The sequence below is a fragment of the Marmota marmota genome, unplaced genomic scaffold (assembly GCF_001458135.2).
Source record: "Marmota marmota marmota unplaced genomic scaffold, marMar, whole genome shotgun sequence".
NCBI lineage: Eukaryota > Metazoa > Chordata > Mammalia > Rodentia > Sciuridae > Marmota > Marmota marmota.
In genome coordinates, this window is record NW_026000068.1 from 4,060,780 (window position 1) to 4,079,445 (window position 18,666).

Here is an 18,666-nt window from a genome sequence, read left to right on the forward strand (position 1 = left end):
TGGCCTGAATTTTGAGAGTGAGCCTAGAATGGTGAGCTTTGGAGGCAGACAAATGAGTTCCCCTCTAGGCAGTGCCTGCGGCAAGCTCCCTGATCTTTCAGAATGGCTGTGAGACTCCTCTGCAAAAACAGGGGTGCTGTTCTGGCACATCAGCCTTGCTGCGGCATCATGTGCCCTAATGAAGGCAAGGCATCTGCGCACAGCCGTGACTCCCTTCAGGTCCACCTCCTTCCCTGCCCTGGACTAGCCTCATTACTTCTGAATTTAAGCAGCTCCTCATATTGAATTATAATTTAAATTTAAATCTTAACATTTAAACATAGATATTTGAAAGAGAATATTTCACTCTATGTACAGGCCAACCTGGGCCACTGAAGTTTGTTTTTAACTCCTCCTCATGACTCATGTATGAAGCACTGTCTAATGAACAGTAGGCAAGAGGCTGCGATGGCTGGCTGAGAGCCACCGTGCACGGTGTGCGGGCTGCAAGGGGCAGGCCATTGTGCCTGGAGGATCGCAGGTCAGCTGTCCTCTGGAGCTCCGAGGTCATCCTGTGCCTAGGCCTCCCCTCCTTCTTCTATAGAAAGGCTGGCTCTCCCCTGCACAAGTCTGGGGTCATTTCTTGACGTCACGTTCACACTATCTGCACACTATCTAGTTTGCGTTTGGAGTGACCTCCAGGAATATCCTTGTGTCTGGAAGTCATCTGATTTGTGCTGAGAATGGGAAGGCATGACTCTAATGCTCCCAGGAAGACAAGGTTCTGTTTTGAAAAGCAGTCCCTAGACTTGTTTGGCCTTGTATAGCCAGACGTGTGGCTTCCACCTCACCTGGCCATCCGCGGTGGCCTTGATGTATTGGCTGGGAAGCAGCCTCTTGGGCATCCAGGGTGCCCACCATCCTAGAGATGCATGAAGTCTGGAGTGTCCGCCACCCAGGTCACAGCGTCTCCCTGCTAGTTGATGAGTGTCCCCTGGACAAAACCCAAACACTTTTAGCTTCAAGGCAAGTTCTTGGTTGAAGAGCATTGCCATGAAGTATTTCACTCCAGAATTTCTCAGCTGGCCCCAGAACTACCGGAAAGGACAGCCCTGAAACCAGGATGTGTGATGTCCCTTTGTTTTTCTTCCTAGAATATTAATATTGATTCGAATCCACAAGTGTGGAATAGTCTTTGATTCATATGTGCCATCTACAGTTGCTTTTATCTGTGTTTATGTTTTTAGGATGACTTTTACCAGAAGAAAAGGTAACAAGTATAGACGAGGATGTGGAGAAAGGGGAAGTGTTAACACTGTTGATGGAATGTGAATTAGTACAGGGGTAGATGGAGCCTCCTCAAAACACGAGAAACACAACTGCCACATGGGCCCGCAATCCCATTTCTGGATTTATATCCCAAAGAAATGAAGTAAAAATCTTGCAGAAACACCTGTCCTCCTGCGCTGATTGCAGCCGATATGGAAGCAACCTTAAGTGTCTGTCAGCAGGTGAATGAATTAAAAGAAAATATACACGTAAGATGTGATATTATTGACACTTGACAGAGAAGGGAATCCTGCTATTGGTGATGGCATGGATAAACCTGGGCATGTGTTTCTAAGTGAAATAAGCCAGGCCCAGGAAGACCAATGTTACGTGATCTGACTTACGTGTGAAACCTAAGAAAAATAACTCAGCAAGAGTAGAAAGGTGGCCCCAGGGGCTGAGGGCAGGGAGCTGTCAATCACAAGCAGACTGTCAGTTAGGAGATCTGTAAGCTCTGGGTACCTACTGTCCAGCCTGGTGACCATAAGGGATTGCATACTTGAAATCTGCAAGGACCATAGCTCTCCATTGTCACCACAAGGAACTGTCATGTGGGTCTGTTGGCAGAGGAGCAGAGGGAGAGCACGGAGGATCACTCCTCCAACGCTGTGTGCTGAGGGCTTCCTCCAGTGCTCTCGAGATGACTCCTGTGACTAGCTCTGCATGTCGCATGACGGGGCTGGCTGGAGTTCTATGGGCCCTTTAGACAGCCCCATGCTGCCCTGTGCTTTTCTGGGTCTGTGAGGATTAATGCTGTGATTATTTTGCATAATCAGCCCATTTCATGCAGAGGGACCTAAATTCCATCGCCCACGCAGGTTGTGGGTGAGGTGCTGTGACTGATAAGCATGATTTCAGAAAAGTAAGACTTTTACAAGTGATAGATCAGAGAGCATATAAAAGCCTATAAAATAATTATAAAATACATTTCAGGATTTTGTAACTGGGAAATGCGGAAGTTGGTGTTTGCTATATTTTTCCTATTTTCGTATATTTTAAGCATTTCCATATTAAAAGGGAGAGGGGATACTAAGGGCACACACACTTGGGTTGACCTTTTCATCTTGGTGGGGCAGTTATGCACCTGGCTGGCGTGCACCCTGTGGACCGTTGCCGGGACTAACCTGCCTGCGGGGGCTCCCCAGCCCTGACTTTGGCCAGAGGTGCTGAAGCCCTCTGCAGCCTTCTGTGCAGCCTCAGGTAGGAGCGGCACTGCGAGGGCCCTGGGTGACGGTTCCCATGGACACGACTGGACACCTCATGGATGGTCAGGAGTGACCCTTTGGTGTCGTGTGATAGTCCACGTCTGTTGTGCCCCTTGCCTCCTTCTCCACCCATAAATCCTAATCTCTGGGGTGCAGAGGTGTCACCCTGCAGAGGCCTTTTTAAGGGTCCCTCTTAAAGGACATCTCCCTGCAGTCACTTTTTGGTTCCAGTGGTGGTCAGGCGAGTTCACCAGCACAGCCCTCTGATTGGATTTGCATCAGGTGAGAACAAACTAGACAGAAAAACAATGGCGCCCAGCTTTCTGGGGAGGTCCCTGCAGAGACTTTCATGCTTCTAAACCATGAGCAAAACTGTATGATTGACAAGTTGTCACAATTATCCTTGACAAGGGAGAAATACTTTAAAATGTATAATTAAAAAGCTTTTTCTTGAGGTTGTTATCACAAGTTCCAGGAGATGTGAAGAAAAGAAAATAATCTTGTCAGTAGAAAATAGGAGCCTTTTTTTTTTTTTTTGAGGAGATGACCAAAGTATACCCCACACCTCAACTAGGATACAACTTCAGCGAGTGACAGCATGAATGAATTAAAATAATCCATTTAGACTCCTGGGTAATTAAGGAGCCATTTTTTGATGACTCTGTGTTATGTGTAGGCAGATGCTGGATTTTTTTTAACTAAGCAATTACACGGTGCTGGTAACACTGCCGTCTCGATTGTTCGAAATGTCATTATTACTCCTTTCACTCTTGGGAACTGTACGTGGCTATAGTTCATAATTGTGCTAGCTTCGGGAAAACTTACGGAGGAGTTGTAAAAAAGCCAAGTGCAAATCAGAACTGTTTTTTACGTAGGAGATTGATAATAACTGAAGGTGAGTTGACCTAACGCTCTGGCTTACCTTGAGTTCCTTGATTGACTTACTGAGGGACCGCTCAGCAGGAAAATGAAGGGTGAAGGAGCCAAGGAACAACACACCACAGCTGGGCAGAGGCTGCCAGCATGTGAAGACAGACTGGGGAAGTGGGTAGGACATGGCATTGCCCAAGGTGCCCACCCTATGCAGAGCTCAGATCCATTTCTTTCTCACATTAACTTCATCCACCCATCATTCCGTGCTCCTGGTATTGGGGAAACTCATAAAAGGAGGATTGGTGGGGGAATTGTACCCCACAGATGACCCAAGGCCCTAGCCAGCAATGTGTCCCTCCTCTCCGTCCCTCAAGTTCTCCCAGACTTGAGTAGTGCCTGGCTGGTCTGGGTGGATTGCCTGGTGGTTTGATCCCACTCTCATCATGGAGGAGTCGGAAACCTGGGCTCCCGGGTCCCGTCAGGCTATGGGTTCTGCACTTGCTATTGTCATTAGAACTGTCCTTGGACACCAAGGGAAACCCCAGTGGATTTCCCATAAGCCTCATGGTAGGGCACCAGTGCTGTCTTGACTCAGGTGGCCAGGGCACTGCCCCTGGTGCACGATGGCTCTTCTGTCCTGCTCTGGCACAGGAGCCCAGGGAGGTGGGTAAGTGCTGCTCCACATCTAGAAAGAGTCTTACTCTGCCTGCTGTTAGCAGCAGCACCCCTTTTGCTAAAGGGACCCTAACTCCCAGTTGGGTTTGGCCATGAAACAAGGAGTTGTGGAGGTGGAATCTACCAATCCCCCGACGGCCATGGGGGCATGAACGAGTGGGCCACTCCTGGTCACTCCCAGCAACTTTGAGGATACGGTGACACATGGTACTGCAGAGGCCATGCCATTATCATCAGGCCGCAGACTTTCAGATGGTAGCATTGGTAGGACTTGGATCCCATGGCTGTGTCCTGCCTGCCCTGTCTCATTGACATCAAGGGGGTTCCTTGGAGTGGGTAATGTCACTCAGGATTCCATGTGGGTCAGCCAGACTCCTGGTGAGCCCTTGGAGAAGGAGCTGACTGAGGTCCAGTGGGCGGGGAAGGTCAGCTCAGAGGCAGTGTATGTTAAAGCCAGTTGGCATGGGTTGCTGCCGTTCCCGGGGGGACAGGGTGTGATATGATGAGAGTCCTTCAAGCAGAATATGATCTTGCAATGCCACATCGAAGCCTTAGAGCCAACTCTGGCTGACATGTGAGACCTCCAGCAATGGTGGACCCTGGGTCAGTCCTAGTGAGAAGGTGGCTCTGCTGGAGATCCAGAACTGGCTTCCATCCTCAGAGAGTGCACTCTCCATTCTCAGAACCACTGCACAAGTACAGTGTCAGGGCTGAGGCTGGCTGTCCTCGGTCAGGCGGCTACTGCGCCCTAGCTGTTAAGGCCTCTGCCTCTGCAGCTGGTCTCTGCTGTTAAGGTCCTTACACCGCCACTCCAGGGGTCCTCAACCGTGTCTCTCTGAGGACTTCCCAGCTCCAGTCTGCCAGTATTCCTTCCTCAGGGACACTGTCCAATCAGTCAGGCATGGCCGCTGCCTGTGACTGCCTCTTTGAGTCAAGTCCTGTGCCTGGCTTTCAGCTCTGTTTGTCCCTGGTAGTAGGAGCCAGGGTTCTTGGAACAATACCCAAAGGTCCTCTCACTTTTGCACATGGCTGTGTTAAGTGGTTCTTAGGATGTCGTCTCTTAAGTCTCCACATCACTCAGCAATAGCTGCTTAATTCCACCGTCTCCATAATTATAATCTTCTCATTGTCCCCAGTGCCAAAGATTTTGCATAACTTGGAGCACCTTGATCCACCTGCTTCTCACCTGAGGTCACCCCAAGTGAAAAGCCGTGGTGGTTTCACTGTGTCTGCATGCCAGCGACGACTAGCACCTCACCTACCAGCAGAGATGGGTCATTGTTGCCACTGGATGGAGAGTGATCACCCCTTAGGGTGCAGTCCCCAGATTCTGCTCCTAGGTCCATGGTCTGCCCCCACCTGCCTTGGGTCAGTTGCTCTCAAGAAGCAAGTCCGAGTCAGAGGTCCAGGAGACAGGATATAGAGGCAGTGCTCTCCAGGACACACCTGTGAAAGAGAAACAGCCCCACAGGGAGGGAAAATGCTGACCGAGGGCATGCTCTCAGGGAAGTCTTAGTCTATGTGGGCTGCTATAACAAAATGCACAGTCTGTATGACTTATAAATAAAAAAATATTTTTCATAATCCTGGAGGCTGGAAGACCCAAGATGAAGATGCTGACAGATTCATAGTCTGGTGAGGGCCTCTTCCTGGTTAATGATTAGCAGATTCTCAGGGGTCTGAACGTGGTGGAAGGGATGGGGTGCTCTCTGGGTCTCCCTTTACACAGGCACTGCTCCCCTTCCTGAGGGCTCCACTCCTGGGCCTTATCACCTCCCAAGGGCCCTGCTTCTAATGTCATTGTGCTGTGGCTTAGGCTTCACTGCGTGCTTTGGGGGAGATGCAAACATTCAGTCTCTAATGCTGGGTCCCTGTGGAGGGGACTGTGGGACCGGATCAGGCCACCAGGTTGACATCACCCTGTGCCTCAGGTCAGGCTTTTCCACCCCATCCAGTAAACCTTTGGCTTAGGCGACTGGTTGTGGAGTTAGCTTCTTGGGTGAGGTGACCTTAACAGCCAATCCACAGCCATTGGTGGTGTGGCCAGCCTGAGGCCGGGGGCCTGGATGGACCACCACAGTGCCTACTGCACCCAAACGGCACGGGCCCAGATTTCAGCACGTCCGGCTTACCTGCTGTGTGAACTAGGCAGACTGAATCATTTCTGTGTCTAGTCTATAAAATGTCCCATAATGAACTCCCAAACACATTAGTTTTTATTAGTATTACTTGGTTTTGTTGGCATTATTGATACTCTTCATTTGATGGATATTTTCAAAATAGATGTAGACTAATCTTTTGAGATAAAAATATAAAATTTTTAATGTACTGTTTAATATTTAAATGTACAACTAGTGTCAAGGTCAATTAACTCAAAATGACCATATTCACTCATTTTTATGAAATGATACAACTGCTCAATACTCATGCTGAGCAAAATGATTAATAAGGTGTTGATTGGAATTTCTCATTACTAAATGTAGGAAGCGCCTTTGAGGGCCACCAAGAGTCTTGGTCTGGTCCCCAGACTCATTCCTGATGCACGGTGGGACTTGGGAAGATGACAGCGCCCTCGGTTCCTCTGTGGGTCTCCAAAAATGGTACCAGGGAGGAAAGTGATCTATCTGAGAATATTCTGACCTGGGATTGATGGAATGTTGGAAACAGAAATCCATTTAAACTAACTCAAACAAAGGGAGATTATTTTCATTTTACTAAGCTCATCAAATCCAAAGGATGATGTTAAAACCATCCCACAGAAGTTGGGAATCAGATCATCTCCAGGATCTCATCTTCAGGGAAATCCATGCTTTTTTTTTGAAATACATTTCAAGTTCTAGTTCTCATGATCTCTGGGTCTCCAAGTTCACGAGACAGAACCGGACAGACAGTTGAGCAGAACACTGTTGCTCCTCCAGGGCCAGGGCCGGTCAGCTGGACCACGGAGGGCCGTGTGGAAGCTCAGGACCGCCCTGCTCAGAGCTGTGACTGGGGACGCAAGAGAGAACGGGGCCTTGAACAGGATGGGAGTCAAGCTCAGGAGACAGAGCTCTGGTTGAGGATGTACGGCCTGCTCGCCGTGTGACGGCAGCTTTCTTCATGGCCACCTTGCTGGGCAAGAAGGAGGACCTCCCCTGCCTACAGGAAATACATGAGTTTCAGTTTTATCCTAGGGCAAACCAGAGCTCAGTGGCTCAAGTGCCAAGAAGTAGCACAGCTGTAAACAAGCTTTAATTAATCACTCATGGGCAGCTCTGTGGTCACAAAATTTCCTGACCGTGTTAGTCCACTTTCTATTCCTATAACAGAATACCCAAAGCTGGATACTCATAAAGAAAAGGGGTTTATTTCATAGCCTCATTTGCTTGGCCTTCTGCCAGGCTTCTCTTAAGTGTGGGTCACAACATGGCAGAGAAATGGCAAGAGAAGGGGTCAAGTGATGATAAAGGGGTAGCCTCCCTTACAACACATTACTTTTTTTTTTTTTAACAAAATAAACTTTCATTTTAAGTTTGGTGTCTCAAACCTTTCCTGATATGAAATTATACAGCATACATTTTACATTGGCACCTAGAAACTATTAAAAGTTCAAAAACTACACGCTATATATACTTCATCTAGCCTTAAAATTTCATTCTCCTATCTTGCTCCCACTTTAAATAATCCTAAGGAAACTTCTAGGAACCACTGTTCACACTAGGACTCTTGTAAGAATGAAGGGCATGACAAAGACCAGCATTAATGTCTTCCAACTGTGATGCCCCGGGACCTGACTGCCTCCCACAGGTTCCACCTCCTAGAGGTTCTACCCCACGAGGTTCCACCTCCTTCCTAGAGGTTCTTCCACTTCTGAATTCTGCCTCACCAAGGACCAGGCTCCCAGCTTGCGACAGGGTTGGGGTAAAAGTCACATGAAGTCCTAATCCCAATTTGCGGTGCCTCAGACGCCTGCTTATCCTAGATCACTGCTGAAGCCTCCCTTGCTGAAGGGCCCCAGTCTGTGGGCTTTCTCTGCGGATCTCCGCCCTGCTGGTTTACAGCTCCCACAAACTCCAGGTTCCTGCTTCCAATGCCATCATTTTGTTCTCCATTACGGACGGAGAAAGTAAATGCTTTGGAAAGTATTTCTTTAATTTGGTAGGATTTTGAAGAGGGGCCTGGAGCTCAGTGTGCATTATTGATAAAAGTAAGGACAAAGCACAGCTCTTTGCCTTGCACCAGGGCTGCGGTTGGTGTTTTGCATTGTGATGGTAACAGAGGGGTTTTAGTGTGTTAGCTTCTGCCTTAGGTTTTTGTCTCTTTCATGAGGCATCTTTCCAACAGTGGATCATCAGAGACAAGGCCCCTGGAAAAATGAATTTCTGATGCTCGACCTTTTCATCTTTTTTAGTCAATATGTGCCTGATTAATACTAGTTTCAAGGAGAAAAATGGATTCCATTGTAGACAAATCAACAAGAAAACAGTCTTTCTTTTCAAGAGAGCTACATGCACAGAATGCTGTGCACCTGGGTGGATTTATCCACGGATGAGAGTGGGGGGTTATTTACTCAGACAGTGGAAGATGGACAAAGCCCTGGTCATTCAGTCAACAATACATTTAATCCTGAGCCCACAGCTGGATTTTAGCTCCACATGACCCAGTTTCGACTCCTCATCACAAGAGCTGGAATGCAATAAACTGGGATGTTCGAAGTCACAAGTTTGCAGCTGGAGGAGAAGAATCCACTCTCTCACATGAGTGAGTGGTGCTGTGTCCTTCCCTGGGGGACCTGGAAGCTCCTCCTCCCTGTGCACCAGCTGAGCCCACACCGGGGTCTGGGGCTGCTCCTTCATGGGGATGCAGAAGCCAGTACCGGATTTCCTTCATGTCTGGCCACTTGTAAGTGTTCAGCCTCCTCGTCCCTCCCTAAAACTACTGTCCTCCAGGCAATAAGTTGATTTCCCCCAGCCTCTGAAAGTGACCCAGGCATTTTGCAGACAGGATTTATGAAGCCTTCAGTACCCTCCAAACATGACCTAACTGAAGCTCAAATTCTTTCATCTTTGGCCAGAGAAAAGTGGTCAAGTTGGCTTCCGGGTCACTCTGACTTGCCAACAGTCTTGGTTTTAGTAAGCTCTTGTTTCCTGCAGTGACAGGGCGTTCCCACTTCATCTATTCATTATCTGCCCCAGATCTGGAGTCTGGGATTCACTGAGAAGTCTTGGTTTCTTGCAGGAGGAAGTGAGATTTCAAAGCCATAGTTGGGGCTCCGACTGATGACAAAGCTGTGTTACTTTGATGCATTCTTATACATGATTTATTTGACTACCCATAAAACGTGACTTTTCAAATTTATTTTTTATAAAAGTGGTGATTAGCAATTCTTTTTAGTAGAAATAAAATATAATCACATTTTTATTTTTCTAAAGAATAACATTGAACCAAATGCCTATAATCCCAGTGACTCAGGAGGCTGAGACAGGAGGATCAAGTGTTCAAAGCCAGCCTCAGCATCTTAGTGAGGCCCTCAAAAACTGGAAGAAAGCCTATCCCTAAATAAATAAAATACCAAAAAAAGGGGAGGGGGCTGGGGATGTAGCTCAGTGGTTAAGTGCCCCTGGGTTCAATCCCTTGTACCAAAACAAAACAAAGCAAAACAAAAACAGTAACATTGAATCAATTTATATTTCCAAGCTAATACCATTTCTTCTTATTTTTTTGGTATGGTTTTGAGATTCAATATTTACCACTGGATCTTCTAAGGCAGAGAAATTACATCTTAACCCTGGACATGCAGTAATCTCTAACTCACTTCTGTCTTATTAGTGGGCTCTGCCTACGGGGAGCATTTACTTCTTTAAGAGGATTTTAGCTGTAGACGTCTCTGCTCCAGACCTCCGGCTCCCGTTTCCTCCCGGTTCAGTCTAATTCCAAAGTCTGGCATTCGCATAGTCTCTCCTTGCTGGGGCTTTGCTATTTATTTATTTATTGTGGGGGGTACCAGGGTATTGACCTCAGGGTCACTGGCCATGAGCCGCACCCCCAGCCCTATTTAGTATTTTATTTAGAGACAGGGTCTCATTGAGTTGCTTAGCACCTTGCTGTTGCCCGAGGCTGGCTTTGAACTTGAGATCCTCCTGTCTCAGCCTTCGGAGCTGCTGGGAATTACAGGCATGCACCACTGCCTGGCTCGGGCTTTATTTTTAACCACTTCACTCCCGCTGTTCATTCTAAGACACCTTGCTAACTGTGCAGAGCCTCTTCCTGTTGTCCTCTGACAGTGGTTCTGGTACTGACAGGCGGGGGTTCAGAACTAGTGCATATTATTTGGGGAAACCAGTCAGCTCTTGACCTGTATGAGCCTTGTTCTGGGGAAACCTGAATGCTGCTGAGGAAGGCTGGTGTGAGTGTCACCCAGGTGTGGGTGCTGAGGACAGGCAGGCCTGGAGCACTGGGAGGAGCTGCCACACAGAAGAAATAGCCAAGGGCAAAGGGCTTGGGGCAGGAAGTTTGGAGTGTGGTGGCAGGGGAAGACCTGTGTATGTCACCATCCTGCTTGTTCTCAGCCACATGGAATCTTCTCCAAGTTTCCTTCATTAATGCACACTGCACCCTTTTCCCCGGGCAGAGCCTCACTTTTATTTCATGAACATATTCTGCTCCTGTTCGTCTGTCTCCATCCGAGGATGCGACTGCATTGTGCCGTGACACTTGTGTGTTAAACCCTGCTCTCTCCCGCGGTCTCTTGTTCCCTACTACACTGTAATTTTCCCAGAAGGGAAGGAGGGATCTGCATCTCGCGAGGGCCCACCATGGAGCTGGTGGCCTGCTGAGTGCTCTTCAGGCACTGTGAGCAGAGGGCAGCGGGTGAGGAAGACAAGAGGCACGTGGACCCACACATGTGGGCACATTCATGTTTCCAGCGTCCCTGAGTGTGCAGGAGAGGCTAAGAGAAGTCCTAGATGAGGAGGGACCTGGGCAGCCGAGGTGATTGGCAGGGACCCTCTCCAAGGGGACCCCGGGCTGGGATGCGCCTAGCTCAGGTCCTCTCATCTTGTTGCTCTTTATTTCCTTTTGTGGCCCCCACCTGGTGACTGTGCCTACCTCAGACTCACTTTACGCAGGATCCACACCCAGCTCTCACCAGCCCCACGGGGCAGAATCCACCCCTCACCTTGGGGCTGGGCCAGTTGGAGCAAGGTGGGGTGGCCATGTGGAAGGAAGATGAGAGACACCAAGGGCTAGGACACCCTTATCCCCAGGGGACAGAGACTGCTCATCCCTTCCCTGGGAGCCCTCGGAGTTGCAGGGTGGAGGTCTCTGGAGGACAGCCCTCTGCCCTGGAGGCTGCTTCCCCTCAGGGTCATTGAGGCTGTTGTCTCAGAGCTCCCTGCAGACCACCTGGGGGCACCACCCCGTGGGGAACACGTCCTGCCACCAGCCAAGTGTCACGTGCAGAGAGAAGGATCCAATTCCTCATTTCCAACTGGGTTTTGTGATTGACTCCCTTGTAGATGAAAAAGAGAATAGAAAACTGATCTGGATTCCAGGTTCTAGGAATCGAAGTGGATTCTAGCTCTGACTGACACACGGCTGCTTGCCTGCCGTGCTGTGGAGCACACGGAGCCTTCTGCTCCCGCGGAAGCTGCCTTTCCTCCTGCTCCTCTCTGATTTCCTGGGTTGTGGTGTCAATGTCTGAAACCGCCTTGAGACCTCACCTGGAACCAGACCTTTTAATTGTGAGAAATGCATCTAAAATGCACTTGCAAGCACTTGGAGGATCCTAACTATTTATATAATTTACATCTTATTTTAGGAATGTAGTGGCCAATTAAACTGTCTTCAGTATCAGATTCTTGTAGGGAAACATTAACAGTGACATTTTCACTTGCATTCTACAAGTTCCTGTGAAAATAATTAGGGTCCTGAAGTGTTTGCTAATAACATGTTAGCTGGGAAGTGACTGCTCTTTCAAGGAATTCCTGCACTAATAAAGCTGTCTTTTACTTGTAGCTTATGGGTCAATTTTTCTCTCATTTTTCTACGTTATGAACACCAGGAAGAGTAGTCTGCTCGGGATAGGGAACTGGTAGTGTGAGCGCACCCATCACTGGCACCCGGGGGATTCTGCTGTCCACTCGGTTTCTCTCCTGACAACCGGAGGGCTCAACCTTCCTCCTCATTCCCCCGAGACCCTATCATTGCACCCTGGGCTAGTTCACTCCAAACGGCTCTTCATTATAGCTAAACTGTGGAGCCAACCTAGATGCCCTTCAGTAGATGAATGGATTAAAAAGTATGGCATATATACACAATGGAATATTACTCAGCAATAAAAGAGGATAAAATCATGGCATTTGCAGGTAAATGGATGGCATGAATGGCATTGGTTAAGATAATGCTAAGTGAAGTTATAGCCAATACCCGCAAAACAAATGGTGAATGTTTTCTCTGATATAAGGAGGCTGACTCATAGTGGGGTAGGGAGGGGGAGCATGAGAAGATTAGATGAACTCTGGATAGGGCAGAGGGGTGGGAGGGGACAGGGGGTTAGCAAGGATGGTGGAATGTGACATCATTATCCAAAGTACATGTATGAAGACATAAATTGGTGTGAACATAATTTATATACAGAGATATGAAAAATTGTGTTCTATATGTGTAATAAGAATTGTGATGCATTTCACTGTCATGTATAAAAAATAAAAGCAATTAAAAAAAACTGATCTTCAAACGCGGTGGTCACAGCTCTGCGGGAAGTCTCACTTCGGCAGCCCCAGCCCCGGCCCTGGCCCCACCTGCCTGTCCAGCTGAACAGCTTCACTGTGCATCCTGCCCTGGCTGGGATCCTGCACTTTCCTGTCTATCTCCGTGGCTGGTCTGAAGAATCGAGGAAGCAGGATCTGTGCGATTCTGGCTGTAGCAGCCACTGAAGGCTTGCTTCACGAGTGGGCGAGGCAGTCCCTGGAACACCCGGGCACCCGGAGGCAGCCCATGGAGGGCATCTGCCATCACACCCGTGAGCCCCAACCCTCAGGCCTGCTGGGAAAGTGCAGATGCAGCTGGGAACGTCTGCATCTTGACCAAATCCAGCCTCGCGTCATTTGTCAAGGGGAGCTTTGCCAAATGACACCCAGTCACAGCTGAGGTGGACACGGCTGCTGGCCTTGGACGAGAGCGGAGTCTCCTGTTCCAGCACTGCCCACCTCCACAAAGGCCCCAGATGCCCTCCCTGCTGTTGAGGACTCTGCTGCGTCGTGAGTGGTGACACTGTTTACTGAGCCTCAAGTCACACTATGAAGCACGGGCTGATCCTTCACTCCCCTCTGTCAAGTCCAAAATCAAATATTAAGGACACAAGTAGGACAATTAGAGAATTTAAATAAGGTCTGTCACTATTAATATTCTGCTTTTGATAACTTTATTGTGGTTAGGATGAATACATTGGGGTACGCAGAAGCAAAGGGACTGTATATCTGAAAGAACGATAAAACGTTTGGGCAATCTGGGTGAAAAGTGTACGGGAATTCTTTGTAGCAATTTTGCAACTCTTATGTAAGTCTGAAATTATGTCATAATAAAAACTTTAAAATACAAAAAGAAAGAAAGAAAGAAAGACATCCAAAGTATTCAAAGAACCTTCAAAGAATTCACAAAGCTGGATTCTTCACCAGCTTCCTTGCTTTCCTGAGGCCGAGATGAGGTTCATTGTCGAAGGACTGATCAGATCCACAGCTTGGACACGGGGGTCTGGTGTGTTTGCTCCCTGGGTGTGGTTGGTGAGCTTGCTCGGCAAGCGTTGACCGAGAACCCGTGTGTCTGAAACTTCTCATGCACCAGGACGGACAATGTCCTTGTGAGGACTCTCTCTGCCTTAGCAGATGTTAAAGCTTGGAAACACAGCAGGAATTGATGTATCTGTTACGGCAAAGTAGGAAGCACTCTTAATTCTAGCTTCCTAGCCTGAGTGAGAATCAAAATACCAGAGCTGATGAATCCAATATTTCTCCCATGTACAGGTTGACTTATGATGATGCGTCTTCTTCCAAGCTAATTTTTAACCCATTTTTACATTGATTTCAAATCAATTTTAGTCAGATATCTTTGACTAAATAATTTTTTTAATTCAAAGACCACAGAATGACATGGAAAACATATTTTCTCCATATAAAGTAATTAAGTTTACCAAATAGCAGATAAACTCTGATTTAATATTTGCAAAAATTGTAAGAAAATGAATGGAACATAGATACTGTAACAGTAGTTAGCTGAGTTACAGACCTTTAGCTGGACATCCTCTTTCCTGTCTTTTTGTGCAAAAATGTATACAGTGTACATGTGCACTATTTTGTAATAAGAACTAAGGTAATTTAAAAATCAGAAAAAAGGAAAAACATTCATGGTTCTGTTTTTTAAAAGTTTTCTTTCACTAACAATGGGTGTGCTCTTTCATCTTTCAGGACTAAAATGGAATCCTTCACATTCACACACATATGCTGTACTCAAGTAATCACACTCATTAAAAGGCTGCTATTTTATTGGTTTTGTTTTTTAAGAACCCATTTATGAGGTAACTGTATTTATGTGGGTTTGTCTCTGTCCTCTATTCTGTACCATTGGTCTATAAGTCTATTTTGGTGCCAATATCATGCTGTTTTTGCTACTATAGCTCTCTAGTATAGTTTAAATTCTGGTATTGTGATGCCTCCTGCTTCACCTTTCTTGCTAACAATTGCTTTAGCTATTCTGGACCTCTTATTTTTCCAAATGAATTTCATGACTGTTTTGCTATTTCTGTGAAGACCATCATTGGAATTTTAATAGGAATTGCATTAAATCTATATAATACTTTTAGCAGTATGGCCATTTTGACAATATTTATTCTGCCTATGCAAGAACATGGGAGATCTTTCCATCTTCTAGGGTCTTCTTCAATTTCTTTCTTTAGTGTTCTGTGGTTTTCATTGTGGAGGTCTTTCACCGCTTTTGTTAGATTGATTCCCAAGTATTTTATTTTTTCGAGGCTATTGTGAATGGGGTAGTTTTTCTAATTTCTCCTTCAGTTGATTCATCTCTGATGTAATGGCATGCAATCGATTTGTGGGTGCTAATTTTATATCCTGCTACTTTGCTGAATTCATTTATAAGTTCTAGAAGTTTTCTGGTGGAGTTTTTGGGTCTACTAAATATAGAATCATATTGTTTGCAAATAGGGATAGTCTGAGCTCTTCTTTTCCTATTTGTATTTCTTTAATATCTTTCTTCTGTCTAATTGCCTTGACTAGAGTTTCAAGATAAAAACAAACAAACAAAAAAACCCACTGTGAAATAAACGTCAAGGTGTGGAGAGGGTTCTGAATAGGGATGCAGCTGCAGTGCCAAGGAAGACCTAAGGATGTCCCTGCCTCTGCTGCAGGAGCAGCTGTCCTGGGGGTCAGCCACAGGGGCTCCAGTAGTGTCCACTGGAGTGACCTAAGGATGTCCCTGCCTCTGCTGCAGGAGAGGCATCCTGGGAGTCAGCCACAGGGCCTCCAGGAGTGTCCTTGGAGTGACCTAAGGATGTCCCTGCCTCTGCTGCAGGAGCGGCTGTCCAGGAGGTCAGCCACAGGGGCTCCAGGAGTGTCCACTGGTGCCACACTCGTGTCTTCCAGTGTCCGTGGTGATTTCCACCCATCAGCTTGCCGTGTGGCAGATACTTCCCTGGACATTTGATCAGGCTCCTTACACCACCCGAAGCCCTCCTTCCCGGCCACCACCTCTGCTCCATCTCTGATTCAAGAAAGGTGCCAGCCCTGTGCCATTCCAGGACTCTGAGCTCCGGGCGATGGCTGGGTGCTCTGAGGGCCTTGAGATGTGCGTTCTTTCTATGGTGGTGTTCTGTTAGAAATAGGTGCTGTTTGCACATTTGGAAGGTTACGGGAAGGAGAATGGTGCTCCTGCCATCTAGCCAAGGCTGCACCTCTGGCCCATGTTGGGGCCTTTACATGAAGAAGGCGCCTGCTGACTCCCCTGAGGCTGGAGGAAGAAGACAGGGCGTTCCACTTGGGGTCCTCGTTTGAAGTACACAGGTGTTGTTTCTGAGTCCAGCCACCTCGTGCTGAGCTTAGATGCCACATTCGCCACTCGGATGGCCATGACTGGCTGGGGTCAGCAACAGCAACCGGAATGTGGGCAGGCTTATTTCATCCCTCCACATACTGCTGTGGACGGCGGCTTGATCCTGAAAGCAGCCGAGACATGAGACAGGAGCAGCATCAGAAGGGCCCCTGACTGCACCTGCAGCTAGGTATGGTGTCCTCAGGCCCTGGAGAAGTGTGGCCGGAAAGTCCACACCTCTCCTCATCACCCTCCTTGACATCCCCCAGGGCTCCCTCTCAGTGAACCTGTACTGAGCTTCAGTTCTGCTTAGAATGAGCCCAATCTATGTATAGGAGCCCATTTTCAATTCTTATGGCACCAAAACCTTTGATGTCTTTTCACACTATGGAAAAACAATAGACTTGATCAGGGCATCTGAGATTTAGACAATCAGCACACACACACACACACACACACAGGATATATATATATAGAAAACCACTATTGCATATTCCAACGAGCATTCTAATTACCCAGTTAACGTGAAGTTTCCTTGAATCAGATTTTACTTTAGGCTCGAGGCCTTCTAATCCCTTAGTTTTCCCGCTAGCTCTGTGTCAGTGGGGTGACCAATGATGGCATTTGGGTAGATGGGGGAGGGGTGCAGTCCTCTCCCTGGGCTGAGAAGCCTGGTCCAAGGAGAGGGACCCACAGAAGGTGTGTGCAGATGTCGAGGGGTGTTGCTGCCCTGGGGGGTTCTGAGGGTTTCTTCTCGCCAAATGTTTGTTTGTCTGGGTTCCTTTCATCAACCAGAGCTCTCAGTCCTCAGTGACATCTGGAGACAGGTGGGGAATTCCACCTGAGATTCAGCACAATCTAACCAGGTGTCCATGGTCATGCCAGGAATCCCTGAGGGGGCCCCTCTGTGCTGCCCATCTTGGAGGTCGCATCCCAGGCATGTGGCCATCCCAGGCTCTCCTAGTGTGCACCTGGGGCTGATGTGGCAGCAGGGGCCACCTTGTCCAGGAAACTCAGTGCTGACCGTCCAGTTCTCCGGGATCAGCAGCCTCCTGGACTCCCTGGGCAGGCAGATGAGGACCTCACAGGGGTTTCCCCCCTCCCACCAGCCAGAGCTACTGCTGCAGGGTCCTGAGAGCCCAGCCTTTCCTGTGGCTCCTTCAGTGGATCTTAAGTGCACACAGCTGAACCTTTACAGAGTGCCGCGCGCACATGGCGCTACACCACGCGTGACTTCTTCCGGTGTTCTCAGGCCTTTTGCAGGAAGGCTGTGCTCGCACATCTCCAGCACCACCAGAGCGACACTAATGCCTTTCATTTGGGTAGTTTTACAGTTTGCCCAAATGCTTCCCTGATTGCTCTCTTTGGAATAAACTCCTCCTTACGTTCTGGCCAGATCATTCTTCATGATGATTGGTAATTTTGCTCTAAAAAGCTAGACAGAGTTTTAGGGTTGGGAGCACGATCCTCTGAAAATGTGCAAGTTTTTGATTGCTTGTGATTGATAAATAGGATTTATACTGCTGAGCTTCGGGAAACGATATTTACTAAATTATCATCTTTGCCTTAGAAAACTGGGCTCTATTTTCCTCCCATCAAAATGTACAGGAAGAACAGACCTTGGAAAGAGAATGAATCAGCAGATGAAGCCCAGAGAGAGACAAGCTTTTACAGCGAGGGCTATTTTGGGAATTCGGTTGTTTTCCTTTGTGAGGGTAATTCATCATTTCTTTCCTCCATTTTTTATGTGCACAGAATTTTGTTTAAAGGCAATTTGGTAAATTGCTGGCTTCAAATGTGATTAGAAAATGATTGTTCTGAATTATAACCAGCCAGACACCTTTCCTTGTGCAAAAGCCAGGCTCGTGATGAAGAACCAGAAGTCCTATTGACCAGAATCTATCAATGCCCTTAATTGGCAGTCCTGCCTTGGTGCTGGGCTATCATCCAGGAAGGAGGTAGACCTCTGGAGCACCTGCCTGGCCTCTGCTTGCCCCCTCCCCTCCCAGAGCCACAGCAGGCAGAGCTGGGACACTGGCAGGCTGGAGACGATCCTGCTCCTTGGGCTGTTGAAGTCTTGACTGTGCCTGGCATTCCTTCCAGACTGTCAGAGCCCATATAAGTCCTGGTGCCATTAGTCCCACCTAGGAGGTCCTGTCTGCGTGCCCTCCCCAGCCAAGGAGCCAGGAGGCATGGCTCCACCTGGGTGGAGCTCCACCTGTCAATGGCTTCTCCTACCACCTCTTTAATAGAAAAGAGTGGCCACTATTTGACATGATATCTGCACTTGAGAAACACAGGACCTCAGGCCTGAGGGGGACACACAATGGCACACCTGTGGCCAGCAGCCCCAGAGACAGGTGGGCGCCACGACACAGTGCTCAGAGCTGCCTTCCAGAATGTGACGGGGGTGCAGCTGGGAGACAGACCAGTTGGCAGAGGGAGCTGCTCCACTTCCGGCCATGACCTGCACTCGAGGTCTGACAGACGTCCCACCTAGGGCACCTCCGAATGACAGGCCCAGCTT

General features: G+C 48.0%; 1 long non-coding RNA gene across 3 annotated transcripts in view; it reads right to left on the reverse strand.

The window, feature by feature from the left end:
- Window positions 1-18,666, reverse strand: part of LOC125619958 — a 35,073-nt gene that overhangs the window by 11,851 nt on the left and 4,556 nt on the right. The window lies entirely within an intron of this gene.